This window comes from Bos mutus, chromosome 25 (genome assembly GCF_027580195.1).
Source record: "Bos mutus isolate GX-2022 chromosome 25, NWIPB_WYAK_1.1, whole genome shotgun sequence".
NCBI classification, from domain to species: Eukaryota; Metazoa; Chordata; class Mammalia; order Artiodactyla; family Bovidae; genus Bos; species Bos mutus.
In genome coordinates, this window is record NC_091641.1 from 19,866,465 (window position 1) to 19,888,015 (window position 21,551).

Genomic DNA, 21,551 nt, shown 5'->3' on the forward strand with positions numbered 1-21,551 from the left:
GGGCAGGAAGGATGGAAGGAAGGATAGAGGACAGGAGGGAGAGGGAAGAGGGGGGAAGGACTAATCCTTTCAAGGACTGTTTTCATTACAAAATGTCCCAGAATTTCATATCCAATAGACCTGCAATCCTCAAGCCATGTCTTTCTTTGTGGAAATGCTGTTACTTCTTGTTTAAATTTAATCTAAAGTAACTTCAAGAGATGAGTTGAAGGCTGGGGTAGATAGAAGATGTAAAGTTGTCACTAGTTCAACCCTGTTCCAATTTGAACAAACTTAGATATTAATTGATTTCTACTGGGGGCTTTGAAAACGCTTATTGGAAAAAACATTTCCATTACAAAATACACTTTGAAAATGACAGTGTTATATAAGAAGAAACAAGTGCATACAACTCAAATATTATTGTCTTGACCTTTAGGGTCATGTATGTCTTCCATGCAAAGCAGTAGATAAGAATCAAACTTAAACTAATAATATTGTAATAGCTGGAGCAGTTGTTATTCAGTGTAACATAAACCCCAGCTATTTAGTGGCTTAATGTTCTAGACATTATGAGTCACTCATTCAACGCCTGAAGTTAGTCAGTGGTAGTTTTCCGTGTAATCATTCAGGGATTCAGTTGTATTGGTTATCTACCGCTGTGTAACAAATTATCTAATGAAAACACTTGTTACGTCACATAATTTCACAGGGTCAAGAATTTGGAACTGCCTTAGATGAGTGATTATGGATAGAATCTCTCACGAGTAAAATATCTTATATTCAAGATATTGGTCAGGGTTGCAGTCTCATCTGAAAACATAACTGGGACTGTAGTTTCTGCTTCCAAGACGATGCACTCATGTGACTGTAGGTAGATGCTCATTGGTAAGAAGCCTCAATTCCTTAGAGCTGCTTGAGCGTCCTTACAACATGGCATTGGCTTCCTTCAGAGGAGTGATTAAAGATAAGACAGAAACTACATTTTTTTTTTTTTTTTTTGGTTTCACCCCATGGCTTATGGGATCTTACTTCCCCAATCAGGAACTGAACCTGAGTCCTCAGCAATGAGAGCTTGGAGTCGTAACCACTGGACTGCCAGGGAATTCCTTACAATGTCTTTTATGATTTATCTTCAGAAGTCATACTTCATCATTTCCATTAAATCCTATTGATTACACAACTCAATCCTGTTCCGTTGCAGAGGTGAATATATGAGTATGAATACCTGGAGATAAGCATCATTGGGAACCATATTGGAGGTTGGCTACCACACTAAGCTCCTTCTATCCTGTGCTCTTTCCTCTTCCTCTGTCTTGAAGCAGAAAATACTAAAATCCAAGAGCACAAATGAGCTCCTCCCCAAATTGGGAGGGTTTATGGACCAGGAAAAGAAAATGTACACATTGCCAGTCTCTTCTGTCCTCCACTATCTCCCGGAATTTGTTCAAATTCATGTCCATTGAGTCATTGATGCTCTCTAACCATCTTATCCTCTGCTGCCCATTTCACCTTAGGCCTTTACTCTTTTCCAGCATCAGGATCTTTTCCAATGAGTCAGTTCTTTGGAATTGGTGGCCAAAGTATTGGAGCTTCAGGTTCAGTAAGTCCTTCCAGTGAATATTCAGGGTTGATTTCCTTTAGGACTGACTGGCTTGATCTCCTTGCAGTCAAGGGACTCTCAAGAGTCTTCTCCAGTGCCACAGTTGGAAAGCATCAATTCTTTGGCATTCAGCCTTCTTTATGGTCCAACTCTCACATCCATACATGACTACTGGAAAAATCAGAGCTTTGCCTGTATGGACCTTTGTCGACAAAGTGATATCGCTGCTTTTTATTACACTGTCTAGGTTTGTAATAGCTTTTCTTCATAATTTCTCAACTATATGGTATCCCAACTATAAAGGTGGCTGGGAAATGTCATACTGTGTTGGAAACAGCCAACAACCTTAAACCATGGAATGGAGAGCATGAGCATTTGGTGGAAAGATAATTGTCTCTGCCATAGGAAAGCTAAGAAGAAAACATGCAGAATGGTTAATGTAATGGCACAGAACAAATGCTCAATGAATGCTAATCATTATATAGCATTCTTCTGATGATCTAATGCCTACCTAAATCTTAGCATGTAGTGGGGTTAAAGTAAATGTTTACTGTCTGAATGAGTTAAGGTAATGGATGTACAATGGACATATGTGTTCACGTGTACTCAGATGCTCAGTTGTGTCCAACTCTTTGTGACCCTTTGGACTGTAGCTCCCTAGGCTCCTCGTTCCATGGAATTTTCCAGGCAAGAATACTGGAGTAGATTTCTATTTTCTTCTCCAGGGGATCTTCTTGACCCAGGGGTTGAGCCCCTGTCTCCTGCATTGGCAGGGGGTTCTTTACCACTGAACCACCTGAGAAGCCCTTACAATGGATGTACAAAAGAGTACAAATGGGAGGAACTGTAATTGATGTTTTTGAGCTAGTAAGTTGTACTGGCTAGCCTTATTAAGGTATAGATCTTCCTCTGGAAATAGATATTGCTGTTCTCATTTCAGTTGAGGACAGATATAGAGATAGCAAATACCTAAGGGCTTCTCTTGTGCCCCGGCTGGTGAAGAATCCGTCTGCAATGCAGGAGACCTGGGTTTGTTCCCTGGGTTGGGAAGATCCCCAGGGGAAGGGAAAGGCTACCCACTCCAGTATTCTGGCCTGGAGAATTCCATGGACTGTATAGTCCATGGGGTCACAAAGAATCAGGCACAACTGAGCAACTTTCACTTTCACTTTCAAGGCTTTGTGGGCCATAGAGTCATTGTTGCAATTACACAACGCTGCCATTGTAGTGTGTGAGCAGCCATGGACAATATGAAAATGGATAGGTGTGACTGTGTTCCAATAAAACTTTATTTACAAAACAGATGGTGGCCCAGATTTGGCCCAGTTTTCTGGCTTTTGCTCTACAGTACTGAGAAAGCAGAAACAACATGACTGAAATAATATGACTAGAATTATTTCTGACTAATGGCAGAAATAATATGACTAGAAATAACAATATGGCTAAATCTTTGAAAGTTATTGAATGAAAGAAGACAGAAACATAAGAGTTCTCTGGTGGCCTGGTGATTAGGATATAGTGTTTTCACTGAGAAGGACTGAGTTCAGTCCTTGGTCAGGGAACTATCCTGCATGTTGTGTGGCCAAAATGCAAAACAAACAAAAAAAAGATAGACACAAAGAAATCTTCCGTTTATATACAGTTCAAAAGCAGTAAAAATGAAACGATATTGTTTAAGGGTGCATATCGGAGAAGGCAATGGCACACCACTCCAGTACTCTTGCCTGGAAAATCCCATGGACGGAGGAGCCTGCTAGGCTGCAGTCCATGGGGTTGCTGAGGTTAGGGCACGACTGAGCGACTTCACTTTCACTTTTCATTTTCCTGCACTGGAGAAGGAAATGGCAACCCACTCCAGTGTTCTTGCCTGGAGAATCCCAGGGACGGGGGAGCCTGGTGGGCTGCTGTCTATGGGGTCGCACAGAGTCGGACACGACTGAAGTGACTTAGCAGTAGCAGTAGCAGCATAGAGGTGGTGAAACTATAAGGCAAATTGAGGAATTGATTATTAAAAAATCAGGATGTTTATTATCTCTGGAGAGTGAGGAGGGGTCGGAATTGGGAGGGAACACAGGAAGAACTTCTGGGGATGCTGGCAATAAGCATATTTCTTAACCTGATGGTGGTTTCATAGGTATTCACTTAATATAATTTGTTCCATTGTATATTTGTGTTTTATGTACAAAGAGTACATTCTATTTCTTATATATGATGAAGAAAAATGAAGATTAAGAATCATGCACCATGTTCTTATGCTCCATTACCTAATTGAAATCCCCTTTCTTTGGTTAACAGATATTAACCTTTGTTTCTACATCATTTTTTATTAGTCAACTCATTGGTATTCAGCCCTGGCTGTGTGTCAGAATCTCCAGGGGAGTGTGTCTTCCTCCCAAACATAGTTGCTTGAGCCCATCCTCTTAAGATTTTGCTTCAGGAGAGCCAGGTGGGAGCCTAGCTAGGCCTTGCTAGTTTGCAGACACTCCCCAAGTAATAGTGATAGGCAGCTGGGGTGGAGAGCCTCTGGTTTCAGCTCCTGCTATCTCATTGCAATTTCTGCAGAGTATTCCCCTCAGTCACACACTTCACCCCCAATATTCATCCAAGCTAACAAGCTGAGCATTTTATTTTTAATTGCATTTTCCTTGAAGTTAGTTTGCCGTTGAGTAAAAAAGACTGGTCCTATTCAAGGTGTTATCTTATCTGGCATTTATTCTAGCTTTCCATTCACCCCTTCCTAAACTCCAGCACCTCGACACTTCCTTTTTGGTACATTCACTTCCTTATTTTAAGCCCAGGGCACATTCTTGGTTCCTTACAGCCAATCCCATCACTCTTTTCTCCCCAGTGCTGTGGCGGGCTTGCCACCCATCCCAGAGTAGATAAGTGCCTGTTTATCCCTCGCCTTTGTTTCTGGGCTTTAAGTCAGTTTCCTATCACGGGGAAACATTCCTTCCATCCTCTGCTGACTCATCTTTATCAGCATTTACTGGAGAACCTTATCAATAGCCTTTTGAACAGCAACGTAAATTAAATTTATCCCTCTTATCCTCCTTCTTTATTTACCCTTCCAAACATCACTAGCAACTGCAAAATATTCCAGATTGACTTCCTCTTGGAGAAAGCACTGCATTTCTTCCCAGTAGATTTAAAATAAATGTTTGATCATTTGTTCATTGGAAGGTAATCTCCATTTCTGCTCAAGTCAGGGTACCTGTAAGTACCTGTTTGCCTTGGACAGTTCTGCCTTATCCCTGGTAATTGTTAATGGTGCCCCCTTTTACTTGAAGGAAAAAAAAAAAGTCAGGATGATGCATTTTATGATCACTTTATTAAAGTCCATTATCAAGTATACTTGAAAGATAACTAGAGGAAGAGGAAGAGACTGGATCCTCATGCTAAGAGGCACACATTAACTGTGTAGGTTTGATCATTATAAACCCTCACTCTCAAAGTGTGGTCTCTAGACTAGCGGCATAAACATCACTTGGGAGCCTGTGAAAAATACAGACTCTAAGGCCCAGTCCAGACCTACTGAACTAGAACTTTCATGTGAATAAGACTCCCAGGTGATTTGGATGCACATTACAGCTTTTGAAGCGCTGTCCTGAACCTCACCAGGCTTCAGTTTATTAGAAAAATAAAAATTGTCCAGCCTCCACACAGCATTAAAATTATATCAGTGTATACAACTTGCTCTGTTTTAATAACAAACCCACAAGAACAACAGAGAAGTACATTAAAAACATGTACTTACATGGTGGATGACTTGCTTTTCTCTTAAAAACAACAACAACAAGATGGTGGAGGATGAGGTGGATGTGGAGTACATCTCTCTCTTGGATACTTCAGGAATACACCTTCAGACACAGAAGTGCATGCAGAACACTAGCTGAGAGTGGACAGGAGTACCTGACCAGTGGAAAAGAATATATAGAACCATGCAAAACTAGGTAGGGTGAAGGAACTAGGAGGAAAAACAGGAGTGTTAGTAGGACTGGACCTGCCCTCAGGCAGTGGGGGAACTGAAGCAGCGGGCCAATCCCCATATTGGGGCAATTGTCTGAGTCAGAGGAGAAACATTCAAGGCTGAGAGCGAAACAGCTGATCTGTGGCAGCCCAAATGGAATGAGAATCAGACAGTCCTTGCCACAGCCATACATACCCCAGACAGGGATGCAGATTCCCTGGAAGGCACAGCAACTGGGAGTTGGAGATTAGGGAGTGTGGAGCAATCCCAAGGTGAGGGCTGCTCTTAACTGTGGAGAGACAGATCAAGGGGACGTGAGGGAGGAGACTGTGGTGGGAAATGCCTGTGGAGGAAAGCCAGGCAGCCACGGAAGCAAGGCGATACTGCTGAGTCACGCATAGTGGATGGAGCCATCACCATATCCTCTCTCTTCCCACACTGCCACATCTGCAGCTGAACAGTAGAGAGGCTGGCCCATCAAATGCCTGATGTACTGAACTACAGAGTAGGACCCCACCCAGGGTGCCCCTTTAAGTGCCTGATGTGCCAATCTACAGAGTAGGACCCCAGGCAGGGTGTCCCCTCTATGTGCCTGATGCACCCAACAGCAGAGAAGGACCCCAGGCAAGGAAGCCCTCTAAGGACCTGAGTGGGTGGAGCTATGGAGAAAGACTAGCCAAAGAGGCCTTCTGATCGCAGCTACAAGAGGCTGGAAAGAAGACTCTGATAGGGCCATAACTCCTGTGGTGGAGACAGTCCGTGTCCCTGCACACTTGGTGCTGCCAGGGTTCCCGCAAGCCAAGCAGCTGCCCCACCTTCATGCTCAACTCTCACTGGGGCAGAGCTGCCACAGGCAAAAAAGTCTTGTGTCTATGTGAGCAGGATCACTTTGGTAGTGTCCAACTCTTTGCAACCCTGTACACTGTTACCTGCCAGGCTTCTCTGTCAGGGGGTGGTGGTGGTGGGGGGGGGGGTGCGGTTCTCCAGGCAAGAATACTGGAGCATATTGGCCAATGCTGGTTGCCATACCCTTCTAGAGCGCCACATTTCCTGCTTCCCTAGCTGCCAAGTCCCCTGAGTACCGGGTGCTGCCAGAACCCCTGCAACCACCTCCACACCTGGCCCTCACAGGGGCAAACCCAAGTCCTCCAGGGCAGCCTTAGGAGCAAACCCCAGTGGACGACCCACATGCAGAGGTGGAAATAAAACCACAATTGAAACCCAGGGGCAGTGTGGCTAAGGAAGAAGACCCAAAACCTCCCCACCAGCTGTACAAGCTGCAGATTAAATCCACATAATCAACTAGGCAGAGTCTGTGTCTATGGAATATATAAAAGGTCATTGAGAGCTCCTACAAAAGAAAACACACTAGTTCTGATAGCTGTGGACACTGAAGGCAAGAACACACAGGAGTAGGACCAGATTAGAATCTAAGCTGCCCCCACAGCAGATCCAGAGATCAGAACAGTGTTGGAGGGCATCCTAGGGAGGTGAGGTGGACTGTGATTCCAGGAAGGGAAGGACTTTGACAGCAGTGACTCAAGAAAAACATCTATTATTCTTATGTCTTGATTTGTTCTGTAGATTCTGTTGGATTTCTTTTCTTTTTTTTCTCCTCCCCCCCCACCCCGCCCTGCTCTGTTGTAGTTGTCGAATTTATTGGCACTATGAAATCCGATTTCATATCCAATAGGGGCAGCAGCTGAGAGGAGCAACCCCACATCCAAGGAGCAGTGGCTGTGTGGGCGCAGGAGGGCCAAGAGGAGCTACTTCATGTTCAAGGTCAGGAGGGGCAGCCAGTGAGGAGAGATCCCTCATCCAAGGTAAGGAGCAGCGGCTGCACTTTGCTGGAGCAGCCATGAAGAGATACCCCACGTCCAAGGTAAGAGAAACCCAAGTAAGATGGTAGGTGTTGCGAGAGGCATCAGAGGGCAGAAACACTGAAACCATAATCACAGAAAACTAGCCAATCTGATCACACGGACCACAGCAGTGTCTAACTCAATGAAACTAAGCCATGCCGTGTGGGGACTGAACTGATGAAATCCAATTAAGTTTTTGAGGTTTTCTTTTTTTCCCCTCAGTCACATTTTTTGTTGTTGTTATATCTCTGCCTCTACATTGGGCTTCTGCAGTTCTGTGGAGTTTTCCTTTTTTTCTTTCTTTCTTTTCTCTCTCTCTTTTTTAATTTTAATTTTTTAAACCTATTATTATTTTTTCTATATTTATTCCTTTGTTTACTTTTCCTGCTGTTCTTTCCCCCTTGCAGTTAATCTTTAATGTTAATCTTCATCAGTTCAGTTCAGTCACTCAGTCGTGTCCAACTCTTTGCAACCCCATGAATTGCAGCACACCAGGCCTCGCTGTCCATCACCAACCTCCGGAGTTCACTGAGACTCACGTCCATTGAGTCAGTGATGCCATCCAGCCATCTCATCCTCTGTCGTCCCCTTCTCCTCCTGCCCCCAATCCCTCCCAGCATCAGAGTCTTTTCCAGTGAGTCAACTCTTCATATCAGGTAGCCAAAGTACTGGAGTTTCAGCTTTAGCATCATTCCTTCCAAAGAAATCCCAGGGCTAATCTCCTTCAGAATGGACTGGTTGGATCTCCTTGCAGTCCAAGGGACTCCCAAGAGTCTTCTCCAACACCACAGTTCAAAAGCGTCAATTCTTCGGTGCTCAGCCTTCTTCACAGTCCAACTCTCACATCCATACATGACCACTGGAAAAACCATGGCCTTGACTGCTGCTGCTGCTGCTAAGTCACTTCAGTCGTGTCCTTTTTTGGCAAAATAATGTCTCTGCTTTTGAATATGGTATCTAGGTTGGTCATAACTTTCCTTCCAAGGAGTAAGCGTCTTTTAATTTCATGGCTGCAGTCACCATCTGCAGTGATTTTGGAGCCCCCAAAAATAAAGTCTGACATTGTTTCCACTGTTTCCCCATCTATTTCCCATGAAGTGGTGGGACCAGATGCCATGATCTTCGTTTTCTGAATGTTGAGCTTTAAGCCAACTTGTTCACTCTCCACGTTCACTTTCATCAAGAGGCTTTTTAGTTCCTCTTCACTTTCTGCCATAAGGGTGGTGTCATCTGCATATCTGAGGTTATTGATATTTCTCCCGGCAATCTTGATTCCAGCTTGTGCTTCTTCCAGCCCAGCATTTCTCATGATGTACTCTGCATAGAAGTTAAATAAGCAGGGTGACAATATACAGCCTTGACGTACTCCTTTTCCTATTTGGAACCAGTCTGTTGTTCCATGTCCAGTTCTAACTGTTGCTTCCTGACCTGCATATAGGTTTCTCAAGAGGCAGGTCAGGTGGTCTGGTATTCCCATCTCTTTCAGAATTTTCCACAGTTTATTGTAATCCACACAGTCAAAGGCTTTGGCGTAGTCAATAAGGCAGAAATAGGTGTTTTTCTGGAACTCTCTTGCCTTTTCGATGATCCAGCGGATGTTGGCAATTTGCGTATCTGTTCTTTCTTTCTTTCTTTTCCTCTTAACATGTTTGTTAGTTTTATTTTCATTGCTTTATTTCCCACTTTGCACCTGGCTTTAGTTTTGTTTTCCAGTCTGTGCTTTAGTTAGTTTTGTGCTAGTAAATATAAATTTTGGTTTCCTTTGCTCATGGCTTAATCTATTCTACTTTATTTTTGTTGAACTGTTTTGATTTTGATTATGGCTGTATATGTATATATGTATATTCAGTCACACTTTATTATTGTTATAAACCTCTGCCTCTACATTGGGCTTTTGTAGTTCTGTGGAGTTTTCTTTCTTCTTTTCCTTTTTTGTTTCTTCTTCTGTTATTTTTTTCTCTTGTAATTTTAATTTTTAGTTTTTTAAACCTATGATATTTTTTTCTACATTTACTCCTTTGTTTGCCTTTCCTACTGTTCTTTTCCCCTTGCAGTTAATCTTTAATGCATATAAATCTCCTTCATCTACCCCTATTTAACTTTGCGTATCTATTCTTTCTTTCCTTTCTTCTTAACATATTTGTTAGTTTTGTTTTCATTGCTTTATTCCCCACTTGGCACCTTCTTTAGCTTTGTTTTCCATTTTGTGCTTTAGTTAGTTTTGTTCTTAACAGGTGAATATAATTTTTGGTTTCTTTTGTTCACTGGGTCAATCTATTGTACTTTTTTTTGGACTGTTTTGACTTTGCTTATAGGTGTATATGTATATGTGTATATTCCATTACTTTATTATTATTTGCCTGATTTTGTAACTGCCATTTGTCTGGGGTTCATCTTTGGTTTCTTGTTTTTGTATATTTGTTTTAATCTCATTTAATGCCATAACAAAACATTTGTGGAATGTTCACTCCTGACCAGAGACCAAGCCCTGAGCCTTTGGAATGGGAACATTAACTCCACAATCCTAGACTACCAGAGAACTAAGCCTAGGGAGTATAAAATAGTGAGAACTCACAGAAAGGCAACCACTTGAATACAAGACATCGTATCACCCAACCACCAGTAGTAACCTGTGCAAGATGCCTCATCTAAACAACAAACAAAACAAAAATACAAACCAAATCATCAGCAGACAGGATTACCACCTCACTCAGCCTTGCCCATCAGAGGAAAAACAAACAAACAAGCAAACAAAAACTCAGCACAAATCTCACCCTATACAAAGCTTACATAAACCACTGGACCAACCTTAGGAGGGCAGAAACCAAAAGGAAGAAAGAATTCAACCTTGAAGACTGGGAAAAGGAGACCTCAAACACAATAATTAAAAAAAATAATGAAAAGTCAGAGAAATACTACACAAATGAAGGAACAAACTAGAAACACAGAAGTCCAAATAAATGAGAAGGAAATAGGCAAACTACCTGAAAAAGAATTCAGAATAATGATAGTAAAGATGATCAAAAAGCTTGAGGACAAAATGGAGAAAATGCAAGAATCAATTAAGAAAGACTTAGAAGAATTAAAGAATAAACATGCAGACACAAACAACACAATTACTGAAATTAAAAACACTCTAGAAGGAATCAGTAGCAGAATACCTGAAGCAGAAGAACAAATCAGTGAGCTGGAAGATAAAATGGTAGAAATAACTCTTGATGGGCAGAATAAAATAAAAAGAATGATAAGTACTGAGGATAGTCTCAGAGACCTCTCAGACAATATCAAACACACCAACATTTGAATTATAGGGGTCCCAGAAGAAGAAGAGAAAAAGAAAGGGTATGAGAAAATTTTTGAAGAGATTATAGTTGAAAATTTCCCCAACATGGAAAAGGAAATAGTCAATCAAGTCCAAGAAGCACAAAGAGTCCCATACAGGACACACCCAAGGAGAAACATGCCAAGACACATACTAATCAAACTAACAAAACTAAACACAAAGAAAGAATATTAAAAGCAGCAAGCGAAAAGCAAGAAGTAACATACAAGGGAAACCCCATATGCTTAACAGTTGACCTTTCAGCAGAAACTCTGCAGGCCAGAAGGGAATGGCAGGATATATTTAAAGTACTGAAAGGGAAAATTCTACAACCAAGACTACTATACGTGGCAAAGATCTCATTCAAAATTGATGGAGAAATAAAAAGCTTTTCAGACAAGCAAAAGTTAAGAGAATTCAGTACCACCAAACCAGTTTTACAACAAATGTTAAAGGGACTTATATAGTCAAGAAATACAAAAGAAGAAAAAAGATCTACAAAATCAACCCCAAACAATTAAGAAAATGGCAATAGGAACATATATAGCAATAATTAAATGTAAATGAATTAAATGCTCCAACCCAAAGACACAGACTGGCTGAATGGATACAAAAACAAGACCCATATATATGCCGTAAACAAGAAACCCACTTCAGACCTAAAGACACATATAGACTGATAGTGAGAGGATGGAAAAATATATTCCTTGCAAATGGGAAGCAAAAGAAAGCTGGAGTAGAAATTCTCATGGCAGACAAAATAGACCTTAAAATAAAGAATTTTACAAGAAATAAGGAAGAACACTACATAATGATCAAGGGATCAATCCAAGAGGAAGACATAACAATTATAAATATCTATGCATCCAACATAGAAGCACCTCAATACATAAGAGAAACACTGCTGCTGCTGCTGCTGCTGCTGCTAAGTCGCTTCAGTTGTGTCCGACTCTGTGCGACCCCATAGACGGCAGCCCACCAAGCTCCCCCGTCCCTGGGATTCTCCAGGCAAGAACACTGGAGTGGGTTGCCATTTCCTTCTCCAAGACAAACACTAACAGACATAAAAGGAGAAATTGACCATAACATAATAATAGTAGGAGGCTTTAACACCCCACTCACACCAACAGACAGATCATCAAAGCAGAAAATTAATAAGGAAACACAAGTCTTAAATGATACATTAAATGAGATGGATCTCATTGATATCTCCAGGACATTCCATCCAAATGCAGAAGAATACACCTTCTTCTCAAGTGCACATGAAACATTCTCCAGGATAGACCACATCTTGGGTCACAAATCAAACCTCAGTAAATTTAAGAAAATTGAAATCATATCAAGTATCTTCTCCGACCACAACACTATGAGACTAGATATCAATTATAAGAAAAAAACTGTAAGAAACACAAAAGCATGGAAATTAAACAACACATTTCTAAATAACCAACAGGTTACTGAAGAAATCAAAAGGGAAATAAAAAACTTTCTAGGGACAAATGGCAATGAAAACACAACAAACTGAAAACCTATGGGATACAGCAAAAGCAGTCCTAAGAGGGAAGTTGATAGCAATACAATCCTACCTCAAGAAACAAGAAAAATATCGGATAACCTGACTTTACACCTAAAGCAACTGGAGAAAGAAGAACAAAAAGCCCCTCAAAATTAGTAGAAGGAAAGAAATCGTAAAGATCTGAGCAGAAATAAATGAAAAAGAAATGAAAGAAACAATAGTAAAGATTAATAAAACTAAAATCTGGTCTTTTGAGAAGATAAGCAAAACTGAAAAACCTTTAGCCAGACTCATCAAGAAAGAAAGAGAAAAGAATCAAATCAATAAAATTAGAAATGAAAAAGGAGAGGTTACAACAGACAATGCAGAAGTACAATGGTTTATGAGACTATTATGAACAACCATATGGCAATAAAATGGATAACCTGGAAGAAATGGACAGATTCTTAGAAAAGTTCAATCTTCCAAGACTGAACAAGGAAGAAATAAAAATTATGAACAACCCAATTACAAGTGCTGAAATTGAAGTTGTGATAAAAAAAATCTCTTAAAAAACCAAAAGCCCAGGACCAGATGGCTTCATAGGAGAATTCTGTCAAACATTAGAGAAGAGCTAATGCCTATCCTTCTAAAACTCTTTCAAAAAATTGCAGAAGAAGGAACACCTTCAAATTCATTCTACAAGGCCACCATCACCCTGATACCAAAACTAGACAAAGATAACACACACAAAAAGAAAACTACAGACTGGTAGCACTGATGAACATAGATGCAAAAATCTTCAACAAAATTCTAGCAAACAGAATTCAGCAACACGTCAAAAAGCTCATACACCATGATCAAGTTGGGTTTCTTCCAAGAATGCAAGTATTCTTCAATATATGTAAATCAATCAATGTGATGCACCATATTAACAGATTGAAAGATAAAAATCATATGATCGTCTCAATAGATGCAGAAAAAGCCTTTGACAAAATTCAGCACCCATTTATGATTAAACTCTTCCAAAAATGGGCACAGAAGGAACCTACCTCAACATAGTAAAGGCCATATATGATAAGCCTACAGCAAACATTATTCTCAATGGTGAAAAACTGAAAGCATTCCCCTAAGATCAGGAACAAGACAAGGGTGACCACTTTCACTACCATTATTCAACATAGTTCTGGAAGTCCTAGCTATAGCAATCAGAGAAGAAAAAGAAATAAAAGGAATCTAGATCAGAAAAGAAGAAGTAAAGCTCTCACTGTATGCAGATGACATGATACTGTACATAGGAAACCCTAAAGATAGTATCAGAAAATTACTAGAGCTAATCAGTGAATTTAGCAAAGTTGCAGGATACAAATCAATACACAGAAATCACTTGCATTTCTATATACTAACAATGAAAAATCAGAAAAAAATCAGAAAGAAAAATTAAGGAATCAATCCCATTCACCATTGCAACAAAAAGAATTAAATATCTAGGAATAAACTTACCTAAGGAGACAAAAGAACTGTACACAGAAAACTATAAGACACTAATGAAAGGCAGAGGAACCAGAGATCAAATTGCCAAAATCTGCTGGATCATTGAAAAAGCAAGAGAGTTCCAGAAAAACATCTATTTCTGCTTTATTGACTATGCCAAAGCCTTTGACTGTGTGGATTACAATAAACTGTGGAAAATTCTGAAAGAGATGGGAATACCAGACCACCTGCCTCTTGAGAAACCTGTATGCAGATCAGGAAGCAACAGTTAGAACTGGACATGGAACAACAGATGGTTCCAAATAGGAAAAGGAGTACGTCAAGGCTGTATACTGTCACCCTGCTTATTTAACTTCTGTGAAGAGTACATCATGAGAAACACTGGGCTGGAAGAAGCACAGCTGGAATCAAGATTGCTGGGAGAAATATCAATAACCTCAGATATGCAGATGACACCACCCTTATGGCAGAAAGTGAAGAGGAACTAAAAACCTCTTCATGAAAGTTAAAGAGGAGAGTGAACAAGTTGGCTTAAAGCTCAACATTCAGAAAACGAAGATCATGGCATCTGGTCCCATCACTTTATGGCAAATAGATGGGGAAACAGTGGAAACAGTGTCAGACTTTATTTTTTGGGGCTCCAAAATCACTGCAGATGGTGATTGCAGCCATGAAGTTAAAAGACACTTACTCCTTGGAAGGAAAGTTATGACCAACCTAGATAGCATATTCAAAAGCAGAGACATTACTTTGCCAAAAAAGGTCCATCTAGTCAAGGCTATGGTTTTTCTAGTGGTCATGCATGGATGTGAAAGTTGGACTGTAAGAAAGCTGAGCACCAAAGAATTGATGCTTTTGAACTGTGGTGTTGGAGAAAACTCTTGAGAGTCCCTTGGACTGCAAGGAGATCCAACAAGTCCATTCTAAAGGAAATCAGTCCTGGGATTTCTTTGGAAGGAATGATGCTGAAGCTGAAACTGCAGTACTTTGGCCACCTCATGTGAAGAGCTGACTCATTGGAAAAGACTCTGATGCTGGGAGGGATTGGGGGCAGGAGGAAAAGGGGATGGCAGAGGATGAGATGGCTGGATGGCATCACTGACTCGATGGATGTGAGTTTGAGTGAACTCTGGGAGTTGGTGATGGACAGGGAGGCCTGACATGCTGCAATTCATGGGGTCACAAAGAGTCGGACGTGACTGAGCGACTGAACTGAACTGAACTCAATGAAAGAAATCAAAGATGACATAAACAGATGGAAAGATATTCCATGTTTCTGGGTAGGAAGAATCAAGATTGTGAAAATGACTATACTACCAAACGCAATCTACAGATTCAATGAGATCCCTATCAAACTACCAATGACATTTTTCACAGAACTAGAACAAAAAAATTCACAATTCATATGGAAACACAAAAGACCCCAAACATCTAAAGCAGTTTTGAGAAAGAAGAATGGAGCTGGAGGAATCAACCTTCCTAACTTCAGATTATACTACAAAGTTACAGTCATCAAGACAGTATGGTACTGGCACAAAACCAGAAATATAGACCAATGGGACAAGATAGAAAGCCCCAAAATAAACCAGTGCACCTATGGGTACCTTATTTTTTACAAAAGAGGCAAGAATATACAATGGGGCAAAGGCAGCCTCTTCAATAAGTGGTGCTGGGAAAACTGGACAGTAACATGTAAAAGAATGAAATTAAAACACTTCCTAACACCATAAACAAAGATAAACTCAAAATGGATTAAAGACCTAAATGTAAGACCAGAAACTATAAAACTCTTAGAGGAAAACATAAGCAAAACACTCAATGACATAAATCAAAGCAAAATCCTCTATGACCCACCTCCTAGAGCAATGGAAATAAAAACAAAAGTAAACAAGTGGGACCTAATTAAACTTAAAAGCTTTTGAACAGCAAAGGAAACTATAAGCAAGGTAAAAAGACAACCCTCAGAATGGGAGAAAATAAAAGCAAATGAAACAACTAACAAAGGATTAATTTCCAACATATATAAGCAGCTCATACAACTCAAAACCAGAAAAATAAACAACCCAGTCAAAAAGTGGGGAAAAGACTTAAACAGATACTTCTCCAAAGAAGACATACAGATGGCTAATAAACACATGAAAAGATGCTCAACATCATTCATTATTCAGTTCAGTTCAGTTGCTCAGTCATGTCCGACTCTTTGCAATCCCATGAATTGCAGCACGCCAGGCCTCCCTGTCCATCACCAACTCCCGGAGTTCACTCAAACTTATTCCATGGAGTCGGTGGTGCCATCCAGCCATCTCATCCTCTGTTGTCCCCTTCTCCTCCTGCCCCCAATCCTTCCCAGCATCAGTCTTTTCCAATGAGTCAACTCTTCGCATGAGGTGGCCAAAGTACTGGAGTTTCAGCTTTAGCATCATTCCCTCCAAAGAAATCCCAGGGCTCATCTCCTTCAGAATGGACTGGTTGGATCTCCTTGCAGTCCAAGGGAGTCTCAGAGTCTTCTCCAAGCACCACAGTTCGAAAGCATCAATTCTTTGGCGCTCAGCTTTCTTACAGTCCAACTCTCACATCCATGCATGACCACTGGAAAAACCATTGCCTTGACTAGATGGACCTTTTTTGGCAAAGTAATGTCTCTGCTTTTGAATATGCTATCTAGGTTGCTCATAACTGTCCTTCCAAGGAGTAAGCATCTTTTAACTTCATGGCTGCAATCACCATCTGCAGTGATTTTGGAGCCCCACAAAATAAAGTCTGACACTGTTTCCCCATCTATTTGCCATGAAGTGATGGGACCAGATGCCATGATCTTCATTTTCTGAATGTTGAGCTTTAAGCCAACTTTTTCACTCTCCTCATTATTAGAGAAATGCAAATCAAAACTACAATGAGATACCACCTCACACCAGTCAGAATGGCCATCATGGAAAAGCCTACAAACAATAAATGCTGGAGAGGGTATGAAGAAAGGGAATTCTCTTGCACTGTTGGTGGGAATAGAATTGATACAGCCACTAAGACAGTATGGAGATTCCTTAAAAAACTATGAATAAAACCATCATATGACCCAGCAATCCCACTCCTAGCTATATACCCTGAGAAAACCAAAGTTGAAAAAGGCACATGTATCCCATTGTTCATTGCAGTACTATTTACAATAGCTCGAATATACAAGCAACCTAGACGTCCATTGGCAGAAGAATGGATAAAGATGTTGTGATACATATACACAATGGAATGTTAATCATCCATTAAAAAGGAACACAGTTGAGTTAGTTCTGATGAGGTGGATGAACCTAGAACCTATTATACAGAGTGAAGTGAGTCAGAAAGAGAAAGATAAATATCATATTCTAACACATATATATGGAATCTAGAAGAATGGTACTGAAGAACTCATTTACAGGGAAGCAATGGAGAGACATATGCACCTGGGGAGAGGGGAGGAAAGGGTGAGATGTATGGAAAGAGTAACATGGAAACTTACATTACCATATGTAAAGTAGATAGCCAACAGGAATTTGCTGTATGGCTCAGGAAACTCAAACAGGGGCTCTGGATCAACCTAGAGGGGTGGGAGATGGGAGAGAGGTTCAAAAAGGAGGGGATATATGTATACCTATGGCTGATTCATGTTGAGGTTTGACTGAAAACAGCAAAATTCTGTAAAGCAATTATCCTTCAATAAAAAAATAAATTAAAAAAAGTGAATAAATGGAATCTACTATTCAATCAAAGGGCTACAACATCATTTTGTTGTCATTGAATAAGAAATATGCCTCGTTAAGATGGCTTTCATTGGAGGAGAAAATCTATATAATAGGAGGCAGACATGGGCAGCTAATACAGGAGCAGGGTGTGATGTTCACTATTCAAGTACAGAGCATCTGGATGGGGCACCAATTATCATAGGATGCCTATTTTACTAAATGTTGATGCCTTCTTCTCTGGTCTCTCTAGTTAGTGCTAGAAGCATTTACTAGTTATTCTTTGATAATGGTAACTTAAAAAAATCTGTATTAATGCTTTTCAGACATTTTCATGGATATACCTCTAATGTCATAGAGTAAGAGTGGATACTGTGAAGCAATGAAATTGTGTGCTATATCTCAAAACTCAGATAAATGTCATCTTCTACTAAAAAGGTAGAAGGGAAAGAAGGAAAGAAAAGAAGACAGAAAGAAGTGAAAGAAAAGTACCAGTCTTTTAAAATATTTTTTAAAAGACTTATTTATTTTATTTTATTTTTGGCTGTGCGGGGTCTTAGTTCCTGTGGACAGGCTTTGTCCGGTTGTGGCAAGCTGGGACTACTCTTCATTTGTATTGCGTGGGCTTCTCGTTGTGGTGGCTTCTCACGGTACCAAGCACGGGCTCTAGGTGCACATGCATCAGTAGCCATGACACCCAGGCTCTAGAGCTCAGGCTCAGCAGTTATGGCACATGGCTTAGTTCCCCCACGGCAGACGGGATCAAAGTGAAAATCGCTCAGTCATGTCTGACTCTCTGCGACCCCATGGACTATACAGTCCATGGAATTCTCCAGGCCAGAATACTGGAGTGGGTAGCCTTTCCCTGGTAGAAGGCAATGGCACCCCACTCCAGTACTCTTGCCTGGAAAATCCCATGGACGGAGGAGCCTAGTAGGCTGCAGTCCATGGGGTCGTGAAGAGTTGGACACGACTGAAGCGACTTAGCAGCAGCAGCAGCAGCCTTTCCCTTCTCCAGCAGATCTTCCCAGTCCAGGGATCATACCCAGGTCTCCTGCATTGCAGGCTGATTCTTTACCAGCTGAGCCACAGGGGAAGCCTGTGGCTTAATCACTGGACCATCAAGGAGGCCTAAGTACCAGTCTTAAAAATCCAAATGCTGGCATGATCTAGAAAATACTTAACTAGTATACTTATTATTATTATAGAATTGGTCATTGAATATTTTGATTTGCATGAATGCTTTATGTCCCTGTTTTTTTTTAATTAAAAATTCATACACAAATGAAAACAGAAAGGAAAAAAAAAACTTGTCAATACCTGTTTTTGTCTTCTATTTTTCCATTCTGTTTTTTGTTTTTGGGCTGCACCATGAGGCTTGTGGGATCTTAATTCCCTTATCAGGGATTGAACCTGAACCCCTGCAATGAAACCTTAGAGTCTTAATCACTGGACCACCAGGGAAGTCCCACTAAGATCACTTTTGCCCATTCAGAAAAAGTATTCAGGTTTTCAGTAATAGCAAAAAAGAAAAAGATATTTTTTATTAACTTGAGGAAATGTTTCTTGTACTGGAACTTAAGAAGCATATGCAGATTGCTCTCTGGGTGTTGGGGATGTGATGATTACCAACCAATAGATGGAATATTTATGTCCTCCGCCCATCTCAAATTTATGTGTTAAAAGTCTAACCCCCAATATGATGATAGCAGGTGATGTCTTTGGGAGGCGATTAGGTTGTGAGGGTGGAGCCCTCATGAATGGGATTGTTGTTCAGTTGCTAAATCTTGTCTGATTCTTTGCTGCCCCATGAACTGCAGCATGCCAGGCTTCCCTGTCCTTCACTATCTCCCAAAATTTGCTCAAACTCATGTCCATTGAGTTGGTGAGGCCATCCAACTATTTCTTCCTTTGTTGCCCCCTTCTCCTCCTGCTCTCAATCTTTCCTAGCATCAGGGTCTTTTCCAGTGAGTCAGCTCTTTGCATCAGGTGGCCAAAGTATTGGAGCTTCAGCTTCAGTATCAGTCCTTCCAGTGAATTTTCAGGGTTGATTTCCTCTAGGATTGACTGGTTTGATTTCCTTGCAGTCCAAGGGATTCTCAAGAGTCCTCTCTAACACCACAGTTCGGAAGCGTCAATTCTTCGGCACTCAGCCTTCTTTACGGTCCAACTCTGACATCCATACTTGACTATTTGAAAAACCATAGCTTTGGATTTTGTTGTTAAAGTGATGTCTCTGCTTAGTGTCCTTTAAAAGAAATCCCAGAGAGCTCCCTTGCCCTTTCAGCCATGTGAGGATACAGGGAAAAGACAGCTGTCTGTGAGCTAGGATGGGAGTCGTCACTAGACCCAGAATCTGTAGGCACCCTAACCTTGGATTCCCCAACCTCCAGAACTGTGAGAAATAAGCTTCTAATGTTTATAAGTCCATGGTATTTTGTTACAGCAGCTCAGATGGGCTAAGTCATTTACTCATTCAGCACAGGCGGCAGGAGGTTGGTATCTTTGAGCAGATAAGCCTGTAGCCCTCCTGATGCTGTAGGACTGATGCTGAAGCTGAAGCTCCAATACTTGGGCCACCTGATGCAAAGAACTGACCCATTGGAAAAGACCCTGATGCTGGGAAAGATTTGCCTCCCACAAAGCACCATTGTCAACTTTCTGGAAGCCCAGACCTGGCATGAGGTCCAGGTGGTTCCTGGCACCAGACACAGAAAGGAATGTCTCTGGATGTTTGATAACATCTGACTTCAGGAAATACCGCTGCACTAAGCTTGTAGTAACAAGATTTCATTGCCCTGCTTATAAAGGATGTGATTCAAACATAGAAAACATAGTTATGGTTACCAAAGGGGAAGGGAAGGTGGAGGGATACATTAGGAGTAGGGATTTGCAAATATATACACGGCTGCTGCTGCTAAGTCGCTTCAGTCGTGTCCGACTCTGTGCGACCCCATAGATGGCAGCCCACCAGGCTCCCCCGTCCCTGGGATTCTCCAGGCAAGAACACTGGAGTGGGCTGCCATTTCCTTCTCCAATGCATGAAAGTGAGAAGTGAAAGTCAAGTCGCTCAGTCGTGTCCAACTCTTCACGACCCCATGGACTGCAGCCTAGCAGGCTCCTCCGTCCATGGGATTTTCCAGGCAAGAGTACTGGAGTGGGATGCTATTGCCTTCTCCCAAGTATATACTACTGTATATCAAATAAACAACAAGGATCTACTGTAGAGCATAGTAACTGTATTCAGTATCTTGTAACAACCTATAATGGAAAAGGATCTGAAGAAAATATGTAAAAAAAACTGAATTACTTTGCTGTACACCTGAAACTAACACGGCATTGTAAATCTCCGTACTTCAAAAAAAAAAAAAAAAAAAATGCGCTGAGTGGTTAAGACTCCTCGTTTCCACTGTAAGTAGTGAGGGTTTGATCCCTGGTTAGGGAACTAAGATACTGCATGCCACATGGTGGAGCTAAAAAATTAAAAGAAAAAAAAAAAAGGAGCCCTGGGTGTTTTTCCACTCGTTGACTGGCTGACAATCTCTTTCTTGTCACCCAAGGGTGGAGGGAAAGCCCATTACTCCCTGATCTGTTGCGGGAGCTGAGTAAGCGTGGCTATTGGTAGTGACTGGACATAATTTATGATCCCCACAGCATGACATTCTCAAGAGGATAACATGTAGAGATGTAAGGTTTTAATTTGGGGACCCTGAGTCTGGCCAATGTACCCATCCTTGGGGCCCAGGAACTTCCAATGTCCCACTTCCTGTGTACAGAGAGATGACATTTCAGAGGGGCTGTGCGTAGGATAGGACTTTTATGTACATTCTATGCTGACAGCACTCTGGCTCAGTTGGTAAGGAATCCACCTGCAATGTAGGAGACCCAGGTTCAATCCTTTTGTTGGGAAGATCCCCTGGAGTAGGAAATGGCTACCCACTCCAGTATTCTTGCCTGGAGAATTCTATAGGCAGAGGAGCATGGCAGGCTACAGTCCATGGAATCTCAAAGAGTCAGACACAACTGAGAGGCTAAAGCACTAATTACCATACAGTCTACAAGCCCTCTTCATGCACCATGATTGGAAGATGTAGACACTTGGGGAGCTAATAG

General features: G+C 41.2%; 1 long non-coding RNA gene across 1 annotated transcript in view; it reads right to left on the minus strand.

The window, feature by feature from the left end:
* The window catches only part of LOC138985604 (uncharacterized), a 47,396-nt gene extending 41,708 nt beyond the window's left edge, over nt 1-5,688 (minus strand). Inside the window, exon 1 of the long non-coding RNA XR_011462635.1 lies at nt 5,340-5,688. This is a non-coding gene — a long non-coding RNA (uncharacterized lncRNA). The remainder of the gene's footprint in view (nt 1-5,339) is intronic.
* Between the last annotated feature and the right edge of the window lie 15,863 nt (nt 5,689-21,551).